This window comes from Ornithorhynchus anatinus, chromosome X2, assembly GCF_004115215.2.
Source record: "Ornithorhynchus anatinus isolate Pmale09 chromosome X2, mOrnAna1.pri.v4, whole genome shotgun sequence".
Taxonomy (NCBI): domain Eukaryota; kingdom Metazoa; phylum Chordata; class Mammalia; order Monotremata; family Ornithorhynchidae; genus Ornithorhynchus; species Ornithorhynchus anatinus.
The window spans coordinates 28,468,062-28,491,684 of record NC_041750.1 but is presented as its reverse complement, the minus strand read 5'-3'; the positions used below and the strand labels follow the sequence as shown (position 1 = coordinate 28,491,684).

The window sequence follows — 23,623 nt, the reverse complement described above, 5'->3', positions numbered from 1 at the left end:
AGTGGTCTTGCCCAGGGCTACCCTCCGATCCAAGAAGCCTGGCATCCTCGAGGATCTTCCTTTCACATCCTTTAGATGTTCTACCTCTAGCTCCCGTCATTTACCGATGATTCGAATCGCTTCTGTCTATTCCGTTAGATTGGAAGCCCCAAGAGGGCAGGGACGGCATGCCTTTCGCTTTTGGCTTTCGCCGCTGAGAGCTTGGCATGATGGACGCAGATGGCGCCCAATAAATACCGCTGATGATGAGGGGTCTCCTCCACTTGGAGACAGCACTGAGAGCAAAGAAGAGGTCTGAAGACCATTAATCCTAGAGAGCTGAAGTGTTTGAGCTTTGCGCTAGGCGTCTCACCTGTCCTGCCCAATAGAGGTTTCCAGTTAAATGAGGGAGACTTAAAAGAAGGAACAGAGAATGAACCTTGGCAGTGGGACCCGTTCTCTCCCTGTGGAATTGACACGGGTTCAGGTCCTCTCACAGGGAAATTGCCAAGGGCTAAAACATTTAGCTCAGTTCATTCTCAAGTGAGGATGTGAGAAGTGGTGATGATGATTATTAATAATAATATTAATAAGAGAAGACTTGGGTTCTAATCCCGGCTCTGCCGCTTGGCTGCTGCGTGACCTTGGGCAAGTAACTTGAATTATCTGGGCCTCAGTTACCTCATCTGCAAAATGAGGATAAAATATCTGTTCTCCCCACCTCTTAGACTGTGAACTCCATGTGGTGCCAGGACTACGTCAATCAGGTTGCACTGTATCTACAGTCCTTGGCAGGTACTAAATGCTTAAAAAATACTGGTATTACTAGCCAGTGTCTTTCTAGACTGGCTACTTACTGAGGAACATCACCGACCAAACGTTCCCGGAATCACAATGTAGCTTCAGATCACACACAAAATCTACCCCCTATTACCGAAGCTCTGATGTGCCAACTTCTAAATATTTAGGTACATTCACCTCATCCCCCAGCACTTCTGTCCACATTCGTACGTTGGGTTGCTTCCCCTGTCTGTAATACATTCTAATGTCTGTCTCTCAAACTAGAATGTAGGCTCCTCAAGGGCAAGGATTGTCTCTACTTACTCTATTGTACTCTCCCATCCACTGTCCCAAGCGCTTAGTACAGTGCGCCACACACAATAAACTTTTAATACCCCTGATTGATTGGGCGGGAGGGGAATAAGAGACAGCAGAATACCCAAACAGCTGCTATATGGCGAGCCGAAATTAGGAAACTGAAAGCAGAGAGGGCAGAAGAAAGCCCTCAAGGATATGGTAAAGCAAAGCCTCGGACCTACCGCATCCCAGCTGAATGCCCGGAGACAATGGAAGCTGACAGACCAGCCTGGCGCATTGTGGTCTGGAGTGGAGCGGTTCTTCTTGAGCGGGAACCCCGAGAGGATCATGGGACAAAGAGGTAAGAGGGAAAATAGTGCCAGACGCTGCAGAAAGTAAACATGACAACACAGCAGGGGGGCCAATCTGTGTTTGTGTATGTGTGTGCGGGGCGGGGGGGGGGGTTCGCGTGGCCGGTGTGGCCCAGACCGTGGCACCAACACGGGTCTTTTCATCTCCACCGATGCGGTTCAGGGCAGCCACGTCAGTGGCGACCTCTTCGAGTACAAGGACAGATGGACATTCACCGGGCGCTTTCGACGGTGTTTGGTGCTCGCCTCTTCCCCTTCGAAAATGACATACTCGGTCCCTTTCTCAAACAAGAAAAACCATTCAGGCGTCTTGGAGCTCATTGGGATTAGGCTAATTTGGGCTCTCAGTCACCGCACTCGGCTTTCATTATTTAAAGACCGTGACTAAATTGTACTGTACTAAATTATACTGTAGCTTGAAAATAAGCAACTGCTTTGTTATTTCAACACCAGCTTCATCGTCATAAGCTAAATAGCGCTCGTTTTAGAGGAGAAGTTTCAAACACGTTTCTGAAGTGTTAACCGGAACAAGATCGCAAACCTGTAGCCGAAAAATCTCGGGCTCGTAGTCCCGTATCTCTCCCGTCCTCCAGTAACAACTTCCAAAGGTCAAACGAGCGGAGGGAGGGGGGCAATTGCTCTAAAGACTCAACAGGGTGAGCTCTGGGGGTCGGGAAAGGCGAGATGAAGTCTCCAGGAGGAAGCACCATAGTTCTCCGCTCTGAAAGAATGGCTTCCAGGACAGTCTCAAGGGGGGATCGTTCAAGCTGGCCTCCAACAGGCGGTCCAGAAGCAGAGATCCTGTGGGAGGCAGTGGGGCTTAGTTGGAAAAAGCGTGGACTTGGGCATTAGAGGACCTGGGTTCTTATCCCCAATTCACCACTTGCCTACTGTGTGACCTTGGACAAGTCAACTAACTTTTTATTATGGTATTTCTCAAGTGCTCACTATGTGCCATGCACTGTTCTAAGCACTGGGATAGAAACAAAATAACTGGTTGGACACAGACGCTGTCCCCCATGGGGCTCACAATCTTAACCCCCATTTAAGGGATTGTCGATCATGAATTGGTCATGCCTACTGACCCCTCCTCATAGTGATGCCCTCTTCCCACCCTAGGACAGACAACTTCCTTTCCAGATGTGTCTAAGAGAGCCCAGGATGTGTGTGTGTGTGAGAGTGCGTGCGTGTGTGCACGCACCCATAACGCATCATGTATTCAAGGGAGAGCCTTTAGACTGGGAATAAAGTCAACTCTCGAACGTATTCTGATGTTGGATTCATTTCTTTCTCCGCACACTCTCTCATTCATTATGCATAAGTACTTTGCTAGGTGCTATAGCTGGGAGCGCTGAGAAACTCAGCCTCTTAATTCTACTTTCTGTACTATTCCGCCTCATACTTAAATCTCAAACTCGCATCTCTCCCCCAGACTAGTAATTCAATCAAATGGTTATCTCTCCAGCCTATCATTATCATCTCATACTAAGTTTCAGTTATCACAATATTATCCAGCAAGCTAATTTGTCAAACATGATCCTCTCACAATCACGCAGCCTCCCAGGAACGCCGGCCCAGGGACGCCCACAGAACTGGAGGAGCCGCCGTGCCAAGCTGCCACGGGGCGAGGAGCCCCCGGATGGAGAGGCGGTTCCCGGTCAGCAGAAGCCTGGACAGATCATTCTCCCCTTTCTACCTCACCTCACTCATCTCCCACTATGACCCTGACAGCACACTTGGCTCCTCCAAAGCCAACCTGCTCTCTGTACCTTAATCTCCTCTATCCCGCCACCAGCTCGATCAACTGTATTTACTGAGCAGTTACTGTGTGCACGGCAGCGTGGCGCAGTGGAAAGAGCCCGGGCTTCGGAGTCAGAGGTCATGGGTTCGACGCCCGGCTCTGCCACTTGTCAGCTGTGTGACTGTGGGCGAGTCACTTCACTTCTCTGTGCCTCAGTTACCTGGTCTGTAAAATGGGGATTAAGACTGTGAGCCTCACGCGGGACAACCTGATTACCCTGTATCTACCCCAGCGCTTAGAACAGTGCTCTGCACATAGTAAGCGCTTAACAAATACCAACATTATTATTATTCCAATATAGCCAAATTGGTAGATACGTTCCCTATCCACAAGGAGCTTCTAGTCTAGAGGGGGAGATGGACACTGATATGAATAAATACCGGATGTGGACGTAAGTGCTTTGGGGCTGAGGGAGGGGTGCAATAAAGCGTGCAGATCCAAGTGACAAGGGCAGTGCAGTGAGAGAAGAGAAAATGAGGGCCTCGTCGGGAAGGCTTCTTGGAGGAGACGTGCCTTCATTAAGGCTTTGAAGATAGGGAGAGTGACTTTGCTCCGTGTCCTTCCTCTGGCCTGGAACTCCCTCCTCCATCTTGTATGACAGTCCACCACCCTCCCCATCTTCAAAGCCCAACTAAAATCATGAATAAAATAAAAGAAAATAAAATCCCTCCAAGAGGCCGTCCCTAAATAAACCCTCAATTCCCTAATTCTTCCCTCTCCCTTCTGCATCAGCTCTTTTTTAATGGTATTTGTTAGGCGTTTATTTTGTGTCAAGCACTGTTCTAAGCACTTTAAGACTCACCCTCCGCCTGCACTTACAGGCTTACCTTTATTTAAATGCCTGTCTCCCCACCTAGACCTTAAGCTCCTTGAGAGGAGGAATCGATCAAGTCTAAATGGGAATTAAGACTGTGAGCCCCAAGTGGGACGACCTGATCACCTTGTATCACCCCCCCCCCCCCCGTACTTACAACAATGTTTCGCACATAGTAATCGCTTAACAAATGCTACCATTATTATTACCAACTTTATTGTACTGTACTCTTCCAAGTGCTTAGTGCAGTGCTCTGAGCAGAGTAAGGTCTCAATAAATATCACTGATTTGTCTTCTCATGCTTCCCTATTGGCTTCAAAGTTCTCCAGCACCTTGCCCCTTCTTACCTCACCTCCCTTCTGTCCTACATCCCAGCACACACACTCCCACACTCTGCCTCCTTCTAGCCTGTCGTCGACCCCTGGCCCATGTCCTATCTCTGGCCTGGATTGCCCTCCCTCCTCAAATCCGCCAAACTAGCACACTTCCCCACTTCAAAGCCCTACTAAAAGCTCACCTCCTCCAGGAGGCCTTTCCAGATTAAGCCCTCCTTTTCCTCTGCTCCCCCTCCCCTCCCCATCACCCCGACTGGCTCCCTTTTCTCTCCCCCCTCCCCTCTCCACAGCACTTGTGTATATATGTATATATTTAAAATTATAATTATATTTATTTTTATTAATGATGTGTAGATATTTACAATTCTATTTCTTTATAGTGATGCTACTGAAGCCTGTTTACTTGTTTTGATGTCTGTCTCTTCACTTCTAGACCGTGAGCCCGTTGTGCATAGGGATTGTCTCTGTTGCTGAATTGTACTTCCTAAGTGCTTAGTGCAGTGCTATGATTGTCTCTGTTGCTGAATTGTACTTCTCAAGTGCTTAGTACAGTGCTCTGCACACAGTAAGCGCTCAATAAATACGAGTGAATGAATGAATGAATGAATGAATGAATGAAAGTGGGACAGGGACTGTGTCTAACTTGATTATCTTGGTATCTACCCCAAGGCCTAATACAGTGCTTGACACCTAATTAGCACTTAACAAGTATCACAATTATTATTACCAGCTGAGTTCTGACCCTCTTAGGCATCTGCTAATGGCACCGAGGGGTCTGAAATCAGGTGGGGAATTAATTCTCTTCAATGAATTCCCAACACCCCAAGGCACATCAACTTAACAGTCCCCTTTAGCACTTTTTTTTTTTAAAGGCATTTGTTACGTGTTTACTATGGAACAGGCACTGTTCTAGGCACTGGGGTAGTTACAAGGTAATCGGGTTGGACACAGTCCCTGTCCCATGTGGGGCTCATAGCCTTAATCCCCATTTTACAGATGAGGTAACTGAGGCACAGAGGAAGTGAAGTGACTGGCCCAAGGTCACACAGCAGAAAAGTGATGGAACTGGGAGTAGAACCCAGGTCCTCTGACTCCCAGGCCTGTGCTCTATCATTTTTATTACCCTATTTATTTTGTTAATGAGATGTACATCACCTTGATTCTTGATTAGTCTGTAAGCCCGTCAAACGGCAGGGACCGTCTCTATCTGTTGCCGACTTGTTCATCCCAAGCGCTTAGTACAGTGCTCTGCACATAGTGAGCGCTCAATAAATACTATTGAATGAATGAATGATTCTATTTATCGCTATTGTTTTCGTCTGTCTGTCTCCCCCGATTAGACTGTAAGGCCGTCAATGGGCAGGGACTGTCTCTATCTGTTGCCGATTTGTCCATTCCAAGCGCTTAGTACAGTGCTCTGCACACAGTAAGCGCTCAGTAAATACTATTGAATGAATTAGGCCACGTTATGGGCCGCTCCTCTGGTGTTGGAGGGTGAGAGGGGAGGTGGCCACCCCACGGGTCTTCCCTGGGCTCCTTGTCTGTCCAAAGGTCTCTGTGCAGAACGGAGAGGCTTCCATCAGGGCTGAGAGCATTGCAACACAATAGCACGAGGAGGCAGTGTGGCCTGGTGGAAAGAGTCAGGGCCAACTTGGGGGCAGAGCCCTGTACTGAATACCCAACTTGAGAGGAGCCTATATTGAATGAACTGTGCTAAAAGCCCATTGGGGGCAGGAACCTGCTGGGCACCAAATGGGGGTAGAGTGCTGTGCTGGACTCTCGTTAGGGACAGGGTGCTGTACTGGACATCAGCTGGGAGCAGGGCACTGTGCTAGACACCAGCGATACAGGCAGGGCACTGTACTAGACATCAGCTGTGGGAAGGATGCTGAGAGGGAAACCAGCTTCTGGACACCCGTAGTGGCAGGTACTGTGCTGGACACCAGCTGTGGGAGGGGGCCTGGTTTGGACTCCAATACGAAGTAGGGAAGAGAAACAGCATGGCACAGTGGATAGAGCATGGGTCAGGGAGTCAGAAGGTTGTGGGTTCTAATCCCCGGTCCACCACCTGTCTGCTGTCTGACCTCGGACAAGTCATCTCACTCTCTGTCCCTCAGTTACCTCATATGTAAATTGAGGAATGAAACTGTGTTACATTTGGGACAGTGACTGTGTTCGACCTAATTTGCTTGTATCCACCCAGCGGTTAGTACGGTGCCTGTCACACAGTAAGTGCTTAACAAATACTACAGTTACTCAATTGTTACTAGGGAACCGGAGCAAGAGCACGCCATGTGGGCGGACGATTGGGAGGAGATGAGTTATGATCCGTCACCTGATTTACAGCACCAGGAGTCATCTCGGCCCTTCTTCCCTTCAGACCAGCCCTGCTGATGTGGCCTAAGGTGAAGCGGTGGCAAGGGAGGGCACCTGGGGGGCCCCGGGTGTGTGTACCACTACTCTCTGCTCGTCCTCCCTTCCCTCTAGGCGAGCAGGACGGGCACCTCTTGCACGGTGTCCACTCAGCTTAATCCAGGCTCTAGGGAGGTACATCAATATGTTGACCTATTGGCATTGCAGTTATCGAATGACAGTACGATAAGGGCCAGCCGTAGCCGAGAGCGGGTCTTGCCCGGCATCAGCGGGGTGTCAGCTCTGCCCGGCGGTGGGGGGGCCGGTCTGGGATATTAAAAGCTTAGGGCGGACATAATGGGATCATAGTCTCCTAGAGAACCCCTAGAACAATGCATATTTTCTCACTCAAATCCCTAAGAACTCCCCGCGGCAAAGCCAGGAGGCCTCTAGGGGATTCAGATTACCGGGCAGGGCCGGGTTTTGTGGTCATGACCTCTCGACCTTCCAGGCCATCCTTTGACCCAGGCGGGCTCTCACTGGGGGTGGGGAGGTGGCGGTTCTTCAGGAAGAGCATCCTTAGGAGGCGGGGTCTCCCCGGACGCTGCGTTCAGAGACTCGCACGTTCCCATTCCCGAGACCGTGGCAGCCTCCAGACGGTCCGCAGATCCGGCGAACTCTCTGGTCCCTTCACCCCGCTGCCGTTGTAGACCCGGACGTTGTCCAGTCAGGTCCAGGACAGAGTAGCGGTCCCAGCGGTATTACTAGTAGTAGTTTTCGTAGCATTTAATGAGCATCCACTTGGTGCACTTCACTGCACTGAGTGCTTGGAAAGTCCAGGATAGAGAAGTGTTGTGATCTCTACCCACAAGGGCCTTCCTTTCTAAAAGGGGAATTAAACATAAAAATGAGGGCGGGGATCCCATCTACTAACTCTATTGTCTTCTCTCCCTTTTTATTGTTGAATTGTACTTTCCCAAATGCTTATCACAGTGCTCAGCACACAGTAAGCGCTTACTAAATACGATTGAGCGAATGAATGAATGAATGAAAGTGTTTAGTAGTGCCCTGTACACAGTAGACTGGGTCTCTTGGATTCTCCAAACAGCTTAGCCCAGAGCTCTGCACATAGCGGGACTGAAAGGTCTCTGAGGTCAGGGATCAGGTCTGTTAACTCTATCGTACCCGCTGAAGCGCTCAGTACAGTGATCTGTACGCAGTGGGCTGTGAGCACCGTTAAGGGCAGGGATCATACCTAATTCTTCTGTACTTTCCCAAGTGCTTAATCCAGTGCTCAGCACGGACTAAGTGCTCAATAAATGTCATTGATTGATTGATATTTATAACACAGTTGATCAAGAAAAATGATTGAGCAGACATCAATATAGTTGTATTGTACTCTATCAAGAGCTTAGTACAGTGCTCTGCACACAGTAAGCACTCAATAAATATGATTGAATGAATGAACATCTCAAGCATCCAGCAGGACCTCCTGCCCATTGGCCTCTCAGCTTGCTCGCTCCACTCTCGCCAAGCTCTCCAAGCTCTCCCTCTTCGGATTCTTTGCTCACACCCTTCCCCTGGCCAGAAATTCCCTCTCTTCCTCTATCTCTCCCTCCCTCCCTTCGTCCCTCCCTCCCGAATCCACCAGAACACAGTCATCCCATCTTCAAAGCCCTCCTCAAATCCCACCCCTCTCAGGAGCCTTCCCTGCAGGGACTCCCAACTGCCCACTTCAGGTCTCTGGGAGTGCTCATGGAGCACGGGCTTTGGAGTCAGAGGTCACAGGTTCGAATCCAGGCTCGGCCACTTGTCAGCTGTGTGACTTTGGGCAAGTCACTTAACTTCTCGCTGCCTCAGTTACCTCATCTGTAAAATGGGGATTAAGACTGGGAGCCCCACGCGGGACAACCTGATTCCCCTGTGTCTACCCCAGCGCTTATTATTACGTTATTCATTACTGCCACTGTATATAAGCGGAATGGTCAGGCCTGGGACTGTGAGGCGGAAAAACTACAGAAGGGGGTGGGACCAGGGGCTGAGACAGAAGGAGTCCTCTTTCCCGGAACTGGGACGGCCACTCCCGCAACTCAACTCCGTTGACCGGGGTGTACCATTTGTGTCCATCCTGCGCGTTAGACGGGTAACCCAAGTGTCCAGGATGGCATCCCATGCAACATTCTGTAGGCGTTTGCCAAATCCATCCCAACTTCGAGAGTGTCACCGAGGGACCCTTCCCCTCTTCCCCACCAAGTCCTCGTGAACACGGACACCGCTTCTGAGCCACAGATCTCTGGCAGAAGCAGCAGGTGAGGGAGGCTGGATGTGACTATAGAAACGGCAGGCAGAGAGGCATCAGGGGCTGCGTCCGTACCGGCCAGGGGACAGACCTCCTGGACATGGTATGTACGGTCGCCCCAGCTGTAACCAGCAAGTCTGGACCTGAGGAGTCAGGACACAGAGAAGGGGTATCGCCACGGGGAAAAAAGGGAAGAGGGCCAAACCGTCCTCTCCACCTGCATCTGGAAAATTCTGCTAAATTGGGGAGGATTATTGGGAAAACGGTGTAATGAAACATGATGGTTTTTCCCGGGCAGGCCGAGGAAATTTGAAAAAAAACTGGCTGCATGGCTGATGTATAGGATATGAGCTTAATAAATATTACCTGAAATTGATTATACTATGAATCCACCGGGCAAACAGGAGAATAACTGTTAATGCATTATTAGCTACTGGCAAAATACTATATTTCAGATTTTACGGGCCAGATTATCCATGCGGCCACCCTGGCTGAGAATGTGATGTCCCACCTCCCGTGAGAGTTAAATTGCTAAGCTGAGGACGGCCAGCTCGGATGCACCAAGCCAAGCGTGGGGTGGTTGATCATGGATGATTCCAGGTATTTCAGGTTTCTGGGCAGCGTCAGGCCTGGAGCCGCAGTTAGCGACCAAAATGGGTGGGGTGAGAAGAGCAGTCAATCTGTCAGTCAGCCAATCATATTTATTGAGTGCTTACTGTATGAGGAGCAGTGTCCTAAGTGCTTGGGATAGTACATTACAACAATAAACAGAAACATTCCCTGCCCTCTGTGAGCTTACAATGAGCTGAGGTTCAGAATAGTTAAGGGACTGGGCTGAGGTCACAAAGTGGGTCCAGGGGCAGAGCTGGACTAGAACTCAGATCTCTTGATTCTCAGTCCTGTCCTCTTTCCACTGGTCCCCACTGGACCCGAAGGGCAGAATACACTTGGAAATGGAGTGACGAGACATGGCGTGGATCCTATTGGCTGGAGTCGACCTGATTGATAGCTGCAGCTCAGGGTAATAACCCTCACTCCTCTGATAGGGATTTACAATTTGAATCAGTCAATTTAATAAATCAGTCAATTTATTGAGCACTCATTCTGAATTTGGGAGAGTACAACATAGTTGAGAGACCTGATTCCCGCTCTCATAACCTCTCCTCCCCACTGTTCCCCAAACTCCCAACAACTGCTTCAGCGGGAAATGGAGAAGGGGCAATTTCTCTTCCTTGTGCTGTGATTTTTTTTATGTTGTTTGCTAAGCACTTACTATGTGTCAAGCACTGTTCTAAGTGCTGGGGTAGATACAAATTTATGAGGTTGAACAGACTCCCCGTCCTTCATGGGTCTGATGATCTAAGTAGGAGGGAATAGAAACAATGTGGCTCAGTGGAAAGAGCCCGGGCTTGGGAGTCAGAGCTCATGGGTTCTAATCCCAGCTCTGCCGCTTGTCAGCTGTGTGACTTTGGACAAGTCACTTCACTTTTCTGTGCCTCAGTTACCTCGTCTGTAAAATAGGAATTGAGACTGTGAGCCCCATGTGAGACAACCTGATCACCTTGTATCCCTCCCCCCGGTGCTTAGGACAGTACTTTGCACATAGTAAACGCTTAACAAATACCATTATTATAACTATTTAATCTCCATTTTACCCTTGAGGAAACTGAAGCACGGGGCAGTTAAACGACTTGCCCAAGGTCACACAGCAAGCCACTGGGGGAGCCGGGATTAGAACCCAGGTCCTCCGAGTCCCAAGCCCTTGCTCTCCCTCTAGGCCATGCTGCTTCCTGTGATAGCTCTGCGCAGACATGGGTCGTTTCTAATGTTAACAAAGTTAGGAACAACCCACTCTCTCTGTGAACAACCCACTCTCTCTGTGACCCTACCCCCCCATCCTGCTCCGGAGTGAACCATGCTGTCCTATTGCAGGGAGGTTCCATCCTCAGGCCTTTCTCGCTTTCATCTGTAATTAATTCCGTCCCAGGCTGCGCAGATAACCTGCTTCTGGTGGTGCTGCTTTGGCTTGCGGTTATCTGCATGGAGGCACCCGTCTGCCCCACCCTCGTGGGGGCCGGGAGGGACATCTTCAATCTCCCGCACCTTCCAGACCCTTCCGGAGCTCCTGGCACTGCTGCTGGACCACGCACTGCTGGACCACGGGACCCGGCGAGACCACAAGGAAGCGGGGTAAGAAAGCAACCCCAGAATGTGAGTCACCCTGCCCGCCCAGGGCTGCGTGGAAACAGCATGGCCTAGTGGATAGAGCATGGGCCTGGGAGTCAGAAGGACCTGGGTTCAAATGCCGGCTCTGCCACTTGTCTGTTGTATGACCTTGAACAAATCTCTTCCCTGGGCCCCCATTACCTCATCTGTAAAATGAGAATCAAGACTGTGAGCTCCATGTGGGACCGGTATTGTATATAACCTGATTAACTTCTATCTACCCCAGGGCTTAGAGCAGTGCTTGACACAGGGTAGGCACTTTACAAATACCAACATCATCATCTGGGTCCGGGACCCGGGCTGCCAGATACGTCCCCATATTTGGGAGCTGATGGCAGGGGGTCTGGTTGCGTGGGGCGAGTAGATGCAGGGATTATCAGTGGTCAGAGTGTCCTGCCCAGAGCAGCCCTGGGGAGGGAAGACTTGTTCTGGGAAGGGGCGGGAGCTCATTCAAACTGCAAACACTAAACTTCTTCTGAAATGTTCTGTTGGATATTGACTATGCAGTGTCCAAGATGGGAGACGAGAGAAAATAATAATAATTACGGTACTTGTCAAGTGCTTACTATGTGCCAAGCACTGTTCTGAGCACTGAGGTAGATACAAGTTAATCAAGTAGGATACAGTCCCTGTCCCTCATAGGGTTCACAACCTTAATTCCCATTTTACAGGTGAGGGAACTGAGGCACAGAGAAGTTGAGTGATTTGCCCAGGGTCACACAGCAGACATGTGTCAGTCAGGATTAGAACCCATGACTTTCTGACTTCCTAGCCCATACTCTGTCCACTAAGCCACGTTGCTTCAAGGCTGGGCATTTGAGGTGGAGGAGTTGGGGGTGACGCTGGGTAATTGTGGGATGGAGAGGGGAGAGTCAGGATTGATTATAATAATTGTAGTAATTGTCAAGTGACTTGGGGAAGTCACTTAACTTCTCTGCGCCTTAGTTACCTCATCTGTAAGATGGGGATTGTGAGGCCCAAGTGGACTGTTTTCAACCTGATGATTTTGTATCTACCCCTAGTTTAGTGACTGACACGTAGTAAATGCTTAACAAATACCACTGAAAAAAATAGATACTGTCAACATTTCACTTCTTCACTTCCTCATCTACGATCTCCGACCTTCAGTTCACCATCCTAGGCCTTCTTGAAACCCTCCCGCTCGGATCCGGGAACGTGGAGAGAGAACCAGGCCGCCCCACTCTCTCCGCTGCCTGCCTTGGCCCCGGAAGGTGGAAGCTCACCTGGGGGCCGGGAGGTGGGGGGGGCCCTTAGGTGTTCCCACCCCCAGGGCCCTCATCTGAAGCCTGGGATTTTCCTCACGCACACACGCACCTTCTGAGATAATGCAATTTCATTTGTAAAAATGCAGCTTCGCCCAGAAATTGTCAGTGATATGATAGAGCTAATTAAGACACGCATGGTGTTAACAGTTTCATTAGAGGAGATAATATTGCCCAAGAAAAATAAGAAATCATTATGATGGATGTCTCAACATTACATTACATGTTAATGAAGTGTAAATGATCTAATTATTTTTGAAAGAATCCAGATTCGATTAAACTGTCGGAATTGAATTGGAAAGGATAGCCTATTGTACTTTTTATGTACAGACAAGTTAGCGTTAATTAGGCACAATCTACAGGAACAAACGAGGCCCGGCCCTCAGTGAACAATCAGGATCCATTGCTCAAGGCGGGCGTCATAACGGCATATATTAGGGGGAAAATGTAAGTCAATTAAATACTGTGCTGGAGCACTGGGAGGAAGAGGGAGCAGAATAGTTTTCCCTTCCCTTTAGGTCGCAGCCACATGCTCCATAAACACCAAGCTTGAGGAAAAAATGTGGGAATCCTTTTCCACCCGGGTCCCGGAGTAACCTCCTCTACTGGACGGGGTGCTGACTGTGTGCAGAGCATTGTACAAGGTGCCAGCTGAGGTTAGAATGCCCTTATTAAGGGTTTGGGGATAGATAATAGAAGAAGGTATGGGGCTTGCAATCTAATAGGAGGGATCGTCTCTGTTGCCTAATCGTACTTTCTAAGCACTTAGTACAGTGCTCTGCACACAGTAAGTGCTCAGTAAATACGACTGAATGAAGGAATGAATAATAGGCGTGGCAAGCAGACACTAGATGCCAAACATACGGTACTGGGATCACTATCGGTCAGTCAGTCGATTGTATTTATTGAGCGCTTACTGTGTGCGGAGCACTAAAGAATGAACAGCGAGCCAACAGCTATTCACGTGCATGCCATGGTGGCTGATGTGGTCATCCACCGGGAAGACCTCCTGGAGAAGGTGGCAGAGAGGTGACTTGACCAGGGAGGTGAGGTCAGTCTGGCAGAAGGAGGAGGGGCCGGGGCAGGATACTGAGGCAGCAGCTGTCAATCAAGGGGATTCTCGGAAGAATTGCAGACGTAAAAATATTTCCAAGCAGTGGAAAGGGAATAATCAGTTGAATGTTAGATTGAATATCCACACAGGCCGAGGAGGGGCATAAGTAAATACTTGCACGGGGCCTCGAGGTGGCCGATGGGGGCAGGTGGCTGAGGTGGGGTCAGCCGGGGAAAGTTTCCAGGAGAAGGCAGGGTGTTAGATGTAATTTGAAGGAGGTGAGCTGCCAGAGGGAGGCCTCGGGCCACAGTCTCCTCTCCTCCATCTCAGGCCCCTCGTGGACTAGCCGGTGCCTTGATGGTCCCCGGGACGACGGGACCGTCAGAGGACGGATGCTCGAACCTCTCTGCTGTCCGCGATCCTCCAGTGGCTGACTGGGCCAGAGAGAAGGACCGGGCCCCCACCCTCCTGAAAACCCCTTCCGCAGGGGAAAAGACCCCGATTTCTGGAGCAGCCCCAACCGTTCCTTTTCCGCATTCAGCCTCGAGCTTTGGGATAATTATTAATAATTAGAAATAAGAGCAGAAAACCCACAATGTAATTTCCAGCTAACAAGCGCTCCCGCTCCGTCTTACACTGGAGCCCAGCTCACAGGAGTTGGAACAAGGGAGCCCTACCGGCTCTTTGTTTTAATTTCTGGCAGCTGGGAGAGTCAAGTCAGAGAAGGATTGTGCCCAGGGAGGCAGGCTGTACCAAGGAAGGTTGTGGGGGAGCGGGGGAACAGAGCGGAACACAATAGCAGCAGCCCAGCAGAGTGTCAGGAAGATATTTGGGTTTGGACGAGTCGGGGAAATAGAAATCGGGCGTTTCTAAAAGCTCGTCCTCGGGGGAGTCCATTGCCTCTCAAACCCTGAGACCCAAGGGGCCCTGGTCTCTTTGTCTCTTTGATGCCCCAGCTACCAATGGTGCCGGGAGGGGGCAAGCAGGAGGCACCACTTGCTGTCTCTTTGGCCCTTCTCAAAAACCATCTCCCGGCCCTCCACTCTACCACCTGCAACCCGTGATCACACCAGTCCCCAGCCTGGAGCCAACCCCTCCTCCCCACCTCAGTTTTAGCAAACCATCCTCCTTCCCCGGGCCCCCCAGAAAAGTCATCTCCACCCTCGCCTTCATCGCCCCAACACTAGCACACTTGGGCTTCTGGGGGATGGGCCCCAGTGGCCCAGGAGGAAGGCCTAGCACCCTTCCCTCTGACCGCACTTCTCACACCTAGCTGCTGTCCCTCACACAGATGCCTGTGGCTCACCCTGGTTAGGAAAGGGAAACGGACATTTTCGCTGATAAAGGGTGCCACCACAAGGGTATCTGGGACCTTCTGGACCAGATCCTGGTAAATTATTGCTAGAATACAGCCCAGTGCATGGATTCAAATGGAACTGTAAACTAGACCGAAGAAAATCCTCTTCCCTTGATTCACCTTCCCAGCTCATTTCCAGAAGACAGTACCCTACACACATACACACCGACACCCCCCCCCCCCCCCCACACACACAAACACACACCCCACCCCCACGCGGCTGGGCATCCTATAGCAACTTCTTTGACCATCCTTTCTTCCATGATTGTCCACCTGCTGACCACCCTCCTCTCCACCCTCTGGTCAACCCTGGTGCTCCTTTGTGGGCTGGGAATATTTGGCTTTGTTGAGTTTTTGACTTGCTTCTTCTCCTTCTCCTCCTTTTCCTTCTTATTAATAATTATAATAATAGTATTTAAGTGCTTACTATTTTCTTAATAACGGCTTTTGTAAAGTGCTTGGTCTGTGTCAAACACTGTACTAGACACTGGGATAGATACAAATAATCAAGTCTTACATGGAGCTCACAGCCTAAATAGAAGGGAGAACAGGAATTAAATCCTCATTTTGCAGATGAGGGAACCGAGGCACAGAGAAGTTAAGCGACTGTCCCAAGGTCACACAGCAGGTAAGCAGCAAATCTGGGATTAGAACCCGGTTCCTCTGATTCCTAGGTCTGTGCTCTTTCCAATAGACCACACTGCTTCATTTTCCTTCTTTTGAAGAGTGTGCAGTGTATCTAGACTTTGAGTTCTATGTGGGGTGGTTATTGTGTCCACCCTGATCACCTCGTATCTACCCCAATGCTTAGTACATTGCTTGGCACATAATAAGCACTTTACAAATGCCCAGTTATGATCGTCAGAGATCTTGGGTTCGAATCCCGGCTCTGCCACTTGGCAACTGTGTGACTGTGGGCAAGTCACTTCACTTCTCGGTGCCCCAGTTCCCTCATCTGTAAAATGGGGGTTAAGACTGTGAGCCTCATGTGGGACAACCTGATTACCCTGTATCTCCCCCGGTTCTCTGCACATAGTAAGTGCTTAACAAATACCAACATTATTATTATTGTTAGTGTTGCTGCAAGGAGAGGCTAAAGGAGAGGTAGCCAACCTTGGATCACAATATCAGGCCCTCTGTCAGCAACCCAAAATAACAGTCCCTCAAAATCAAAGCTACTAATTAAGACCCATAACACCAATTCATTAAAATGGCTGTACTATCTCCCAACAAGGAACGTTAAAAGTTAATGTTTCAGAATACCTTTCCTTTCCCGTTTTGTGGATTTATTTTGCTTTTTAGCTTTGCCTTGGAAATTTGTAGGTAGTAATTCATTTCTAATGACTGTGGTCTTCTGCCCCCCCACACAATTTGTGATGAAAGAGAAGATCTGGCGGGTGTTCTGGGGAGCTACTGTTGGCCCTTTCTCCATCAGGGAGGGTGAGGAGCAGCAGCAGCAAATCTGGCCGAGGTCGTAGCCGAGGATGAGGCTGGAGCTGGAGCTGACTGGGAATGAGGTCGAGGCTGAATGGGATTCTGACTGAGGCTGTGACTGTGACTGTTTTGGACTCCAAACAGCAAGAAGCCTGAAACTCTGCTCTGTTACCCACATTACCTATTATTCTCAGTATATTTTCCACTGTCCTTGTCTCTTGTATTTTTCTTATGTTTTCATGGTTTCATCTCTCCTTACCTATCAGGCACCAGCCTCCTCTCTACCTTATTCTTAAAGAACCATGTCTAATTCCCCTCCATGGGTTTTTCCCCAGCACCTACCGTAGTGATTTCCTCAAAGTACTAATCACTCCTGACGCTTGGTGAGTCGGGCAGTGGAATGCTTCAAATGTCCATTCTAGGTGTGTTTTCCAGGGTGTAGGATGGTCCCCCTCGAGGGAAGGGGGAAGTTTGGGGGAGAGGTTTCCATGCAAATTTGATTCTGTTCTTTTCCTTTCTGGGGTATTGGACCTAATTCCATCCCTGGCCAAGCAAACCTGGATTTTTAAGCGTGACTCCTCATTTTTGTTTAATTGAAGTGATGCATCTGAGTGAATCTGTTTGCTGAAACAAATTCTGTGCAGAAAAAAACCCTTCCAAAGATGCATCTCCAGCTGTCCCCACCCCGGACAGATGTTCTCATAAACCCAGAGCTGCGGGCCACACACTTCCCCCCTCCTCTTCTTTTCCTTCTCCACAGCTCAATTAAGCAACATGTTTCCGTCTCCCCCCGCTCCTTTATAGCTTGCTCTCCCGTGGACCATTCCTTAGCGCTTCCATCTCGTACCTCGGCCTCCTTGGCACGATGGGGAAGCACATAGGTTTTTCCAGGGAAAATTCACCCGTGAGCATGTGTGTGCGCGTTGGTGTGGATGGATGGCATCTGGGTATCCGAGCAGCTGCTGTGTGGGCTGCTGAGGGAAGCATTCACAAGCCAAGGGTGGAATAAACAACAGACAGGCACAGTGATGGACCACCTCAGCCCCCGAGGCGGGGCAGCGGCCCTTTGGGAGACGGCCGAAGGAGATGGACGGCCCGGCGGATGGCTATCCGGAGACGGGAAGCTCTCAGGCAGCAGGGGCTTTGGGAAGACGGGGAGACCAAAGGCACATGGAGAATCAATGACAGACACTGCAAGGAAGAAGTCAAGTGACCTAATGGAAAGAGCCCAGGCCCGGCAATCAGAGGACCTGGGTTCTAATCCCAGCTCTGCCACTTGTCTGCCGCGTGACCTTCGGCGAGTCATTTCACTTCTCTAGGCCTCAGTTCCCTCCTCTGTAAAGTGGGGTTTAAAACTGAACTCCATTTGGACATGGACTGTGTCCACCCTTCATTCATTCAAACGTATTTACTGAGCACTCACTGTATGCAGAGCACTGTATTAAGCACTTGGGAGAGTACAATATAACAATAAACAGACACATTCCCTGCCCACAATGAGCTTTCAGTCTAGAGGGGGAGTTTACAACTTCTATCTGCCCCCAGTGCTTACATCAGTGCCTGACATACAGTAAGTGCTTAACAGATACCACTGAAAAAGAAAAAGGGCAGTGGTGGGGGGAGTAAATTCAGAGAATAGTAGAATGAGTAGACACAATCCCTGCCCTCGGGGAGCTTCCAGTCCTTGGGCGAGAGACTGGGCTGCTCCTCCCCAGCTGACTGCTCTGCAGTTGCCACCGGGGTTACCGCCCACTGACTCTTCCCAAGGCGCTCTGGACTGGACCTCTGAGCGAGCCGGCACGGCATCACCCCAACATCTCAACACAGCCAGCGCCCTGACGGTCCTGAAGGAGGGGCCAAGAGTCTGCATCCTCGGGTCCCCACTCAGTCTCCTGAAGCAGGAGCAAGGAAGGGGAGCACGGGAAAGACAGCGGCCCTCAACCGTCGGGCTGGGCTCCACCTCTCGCCGGGACCGCGGGGCCGCCCGGTCCTCCGAAAGATTCCTGGCTCCAACCAGAGGCCCGGAAGCCGGAGCGTTGGCCGGGCGGCCCAGCGCAGGCAGCCAGGAGGAGCCCGCCGGAGCACTTACCTGGAACTAACGAGGATTCATTGGCCAGGCCCTGCCAGGGGCTCGGAAGGGGAACTGGCCGCCTCCCCTACCTTGGGCCGCGGGCTTCCCGGCCTGTTTACACACACTGCTGAATCCTCAGCATTGATTCCATGTTTGATGTGAAAAGAAATTAAAGCTCTGGTCTCATTAGATAACCAGTTATGGTTAAAGATCACAGGGAGACTGTCTTCTCTTTTGTATGACACTGAATGGCCACAGCAGGCAGCCTCTTGTGCACAATTGATTTCAAGCCGAGTTTTGTCTGAAAGATGCTTCTAGATTATAGCAAGAAAGCATTCTATAATCCTCCTGCCAATGCAGTTATGTTTAACAGACATTCAACTCTTATCACTGATTGATAACACTTAACTCAAAACATATTTAAGCTTTAGGAATGTCAATATTTGGCCGCTTGGCGAAGGTGACCCTTGGTCTACTTGTTTGCTAAGTGAGCGGGGAGGTTTGCAGGAAAATTTGTAAGAGGTGGATCTGTGGGCTGGCCGCTATGGATTTGCTATCTTAGCCTGAAGTGCTTGCCGCTGATTATGTGATTAAATCAATAATCATTTCTGTTTGGATCCCGTGCCTCTCGATTCATCTTCCTTTCTGGGGGAGAGGAGCGGGGCCAGGACTCGGGCGCCGGCAGCGGGGCAGGTGGTTCCCTGCTCGTGTCGGGAAGGAAAACGTCATGGTGGCTGAGGCGGCGGCTGTGGCTACGGTGGCGACGACTCCACGGGTAAATAAGCAAGTGGGACGAGCAGGGCCCTCGTTCTGGAGGGACAACGAGACAACAAGGCAGGTGCAAGCCGGGGCCTTCCGTTCTGGCCCGGTGGCGGCGGTGATGATGAATCAGCCGGTGGCGTTTCTCCTGGCTTAACCGGAGGACCTGCAGGCTGACCGACGCGCCTTCGCCCATATTAAACAGTTCTTCTTTCCTGGATATTTCCACTTCAACTAGTCCTGAGCTCTCAAACGCGGTGTAGAGTGGCTCGAGCCAACCTAGTGTCTTTACAGAATTATAATAATTATTATTATAGTGGTATAATAATGTAACACAGCCAATCACTGTGTTAGGCAATGAGGTAGATACAAGACCATCGGTCCCTGATCCAATTGGGGCTTCCAGTGTGAGGGGTAGGGAGAAAAGGATCGTAAACTCCTCCGACATGCTGTAAGCTCCTTGAGGGTGGCAATTCATGTCCGTCGAATCTATTGTACTCTCCAAAACACTTAGTACCATTCTGTACCCAGTAAAGCGTTCAGTAAATACCACTGATGGATAACATGTATTTTATCCACACTTTATGCGTGCTCTGCTCCTGCAGACATGACATCTCTCAGGTTACAGGCCATCTTGGCTCAGTGGCAAAAACATGGACTTGGTAGTCAGAGGTCGTGAGTTCTAATCCCGGCTCCCCATTTGTCAGCTGTGTGACTTTGGGCTCGTCACTTCACTTCTCTGTGCCTCAGTTCTCTCATCTGGAAAATGGGGATTAAGACTGTGAGCCCCACACGGGACAACGCGATTACTTTATATCTACCCCCAGCACTTAGAACAGTGCTTGGCACATAGTAAGCGCTTAACAAATACCATCATTATTATTATCTCTCCGGCAGAGGTCAGGAGACTACGTAGAATAATTCATGCCTTATTCCAAGCATCCCCAGAGGTATCTTTAAGCCTCTGGGGGTTAAGAGGGGCTCTCAGTAGCCCAGTCTCCGGTCCTCTCCTTCTCCCAACCCCCAGGGCCCAGGGGAGCACAACCCTAGCCCCTAGATCTTCCAGTACGTGAGCTCTCGGCAGGAAAATCTGAGACAATCCAACCTCCCTACAAATATCCCCATCGGCCCAGCCCCATCTTTCAAAAGATAGAACATCTGGTCAGTCACCTCACCCGCACGGGCGGACAGAAGAGGGCCCAGTCCGGAAGCCGCTGGAAACCGAATGTGGTGTCAACAGTTCTAGGGCCGTGCTCGGCTAATGTTCTAACGCTGGGAATGAGGCGCGCTGTGAGGGACCACCACTGTGCTAATCAGTTCTTTTAAACAACAAATTGCTCGTGGCGATGTTAAATATTACTTTAAAAAAATCCAGCAAAGCTGCTGTCGGGGTTTTGTACATCAATTTGTTTGTCAAAGGAAAGTTTCCTAAGGTGACTGCTCTTTCGCACTGAGCCAAAGGCACTGTTTATTAAGTGTATTCAATTGTCGCTGTAATTACTATTTATCTATTGGGAATTGAGCTAAGAAAAAGTATCGCTTTGCTGAGGAGTTGGGGGGAGGTCTTTACCGGATTCCAGACCGAAGCAGGCTGTTGCGGGTTCGAGATTCCCGAGGGCTGAGGGGTGGGCGGCTGTGCAGAGAAACACGGGCCACTGCCCTAGGCCTTGCTAAGCTGGCTCCTGGTGAGACTGAGTGCTGTGAGAGGTGTCCCAAGGTGGTTGGCAGCGCCAACCATCCCACTGGTCAACACCCTGAGGACCGCCCGGCCACACAAGGGGGTAAGAAGCCACTTCGCCACGGAAAAAATATCTTTCCAGAGCTCCGTGTCATATTCTCAGATGTTGACAGAGACGCTGGGCTCTCTCTGACCATTCTGCCTCTCCACAGAGCCTCTGCTGCCAGGATCCCAGTGAAATTCAGTGTTCCAGGCCTTGAGAGCGGGCTATGAATGCACGCACACCACACAGACACACACATTACACACCACACACATGCAACAAACATGAATATACACACACATGCACCCATACGTATATGTGGACATATACGCAGACACACACATCCATACACACACACACACACACACACACACACAAAATACACACCAACACTCCTACATGAAAACACCCTCACTGGGCTAACTCAGAATCTCTCTCTGCCCTTTATTTAGAGTAACTTGAACCTGGGCAGGGACAGGTATGTCAAATCACTTCCAACATGAATCATGAGGCAATAATGGCTTTCAGCACAGCCCTGCTCCCTTTAATGGAAAATTAAAGAGTGGGGGAGGGAGACAGAGAGGAAGGAGGGGGAGGGGGTCAAGGCAGGGATAGGAGTGGACCATCCCATGCCAGTGGGAGGGCCGCTGGTTTAGTGCCTGGAAGTGAGATGGATTTATACCCCGGGCCAATTGATGGCAAGATGGAAGAGGTCGTGTTTTATTGAAGTTTTCCTTCCATCATTTCCCATAAGCAGGTCGGTATCTTTATGCAATCTTCGGTCTGACCTCAGCCAACCAGAGAAGTCACGAACCACGCCACCCCGTTGCGCTCTGTTTACAGACCTCCCTTTTATAGAGCTCTCTGACTGCCTCAGCAATTGTTCAGAAGGGGTACCGCGAGAGAAAACAGACCATTTGAATTCTTGCATGCACCCACAGTGATGAGTGAGGCTCATAGTGGGTACTGGGACCCCCTGAAACACCTGCACCTTGGCAGCAACTGGGTTTTCCCGAAAGCCCAAGGCAGTGGATCCTGGCTCAGCAGGGGAAGGGTTAAGGGTCCTATCCCCTGGGGGAGGGGAAGGGAGGAGAGGGAGGGGTCAGTCTCTGCATATGATAGAGAAGTCTGCCCTCCACGAGGGCATCCTTCTGGTAGAGCAGTAGGCTTTCCCAAGGGCCCCGGGAAGCTCAGCCCAGCAGTCATTTGGGAAGCTCAGCCCGTCGGTGTCATTTGGTGTCACGGGAGGTTAAACTGAGGCAGAGAGGGTGAGAGAGGAAGACAGCGACTGAGAGACAGAGGCACAAAGAAGGGGAGGGAGGGAGAAAGGAGGAGGAAGTGAGAGAGAGGAAGAGAGAGAGAGAGGGAGGGGGAGAAGGAGGGAAGGATGAAGGCAGGAAGGCAGAAAGGAAGAGGAAGTGAAAAAGAAAGAGAGGGAGGGAGAGAGGAAGAGGAAGTGAGAGAAAGAGAAAGGTGGGGGTGCTCCTGCACAGAGGATTATTTATTGCTATTTTGTAAATGAAGAGTCTGCAGAATCCAGGGGCCTGGGGATACGTTCTGCCGTGAAAATCATTAGGATCTTCTCCGATAAGCATCCTCTCTTTCTGCACCTCCCAGGGCTAGTAGCGATTCTCGGGTCAGCTGACCGTGGCCCAGACTCTTGAGGGTTTCGATAGGCAGAGGAGCATAAGCCATATTGTCCCGTGTTGCTGCCTGGCTCCACTTCGATGTGGGTGACTGTGAAGGAGAGGGAGCCTGTAGCAACCTCTCGTGCCCGACAGGCCTGAGGTCGAGGTCGGGGATGGCTCCGGGAGCCGGTTGTCACACGTGGAAGTCCTGGGTCACGGCTTGGCTGAGGACAGCTGAAGGTCCGGTCCCCTTGGCCAAGCTCTGTGGCATCGTCAGGGTGGTGGGCGAGGAGAGACTAGGGGGGATTTCTGTGGGGACTAGGGCCACCGCATAGATCTCGGACTGCATTGGAGTGGGGGTGTGAGTGCAGTTCCCCCCGAGTCATGCTGGGTAAATCAAGGGAGAACAGAGGTGAAGAAAGTAATCGATAGGCATTGAGAGGTTTCAGAGAAATTCATGGCTAGCCCGACCTCTGGGAGACTATCAGTCAGAGGGTGGGGGTAGTGAGGATTCAGGCACCAGGCTAAACTGAAGGTCTACAGAGTGGCCGTGTTGTCCAACCTTCTCTACAGCTTTGAGACCTGGACCCACCCGGTTCTTTGAGCAGTTCCCCCGACGTCACTTTGGGGACAGAGGTGCTATCAAATGGCATAGCAAGATGGTGGAAAATGAAGTTCTGGGGTTTAGGCTCCCAGCGCTGAAGCTCTATGCACCTTAACACAGTTACACTGGGTGGGTTGTGTGAGGAAAATGAGTGACAACAGGAAACTCAAACAGCAGCTGAATATGGAGAGCTGAGATTGGGAAACTGAAAGCAGGACTCGGTTTAAGGACGCCGATAAAACGAAGCTTCAGATGACAACACATCCTAGCTGAAAACCAGGAGGCAGCTGCTGAGGACAGACCAGCCTGGTGCACTGTCATCGAGGAAGGAGTAGTTCACTTTGAGCAAAGGCTACAGGAACGTGAGACAAGTAGGCTAGAGAAAACATCTCCGGACACTGCACGCGTAAAACGTGTCAACACAAGGGGCAGCCTTTTTGTGTCCACAGTGTGGTTGG

At 50.4% G+C, this 23,623-nt stretch overlaps 1 long non-coding RNA gene across 1 annotated transcript; it reads left to right on the top strand.

The window, feature by feature from the left end:
• The first annotated feature begins 9,935 nt into the window (after positions 1-9,935).
• Positions 9,936-12,831, top strand: LOC114807462. The gene is made up of 3 exons (XR_003755520.2): positions 9,936-10,049; positions 11,016-11,218; positions 12,383-12,831. It is a non-coding gene; the product is annotated as an uncharacterized LOC114807462 (long non-coding RNA).
• The last annotated feature ends 10,792 nt before the right edge of the window (positions 12,832-23,623 follow it).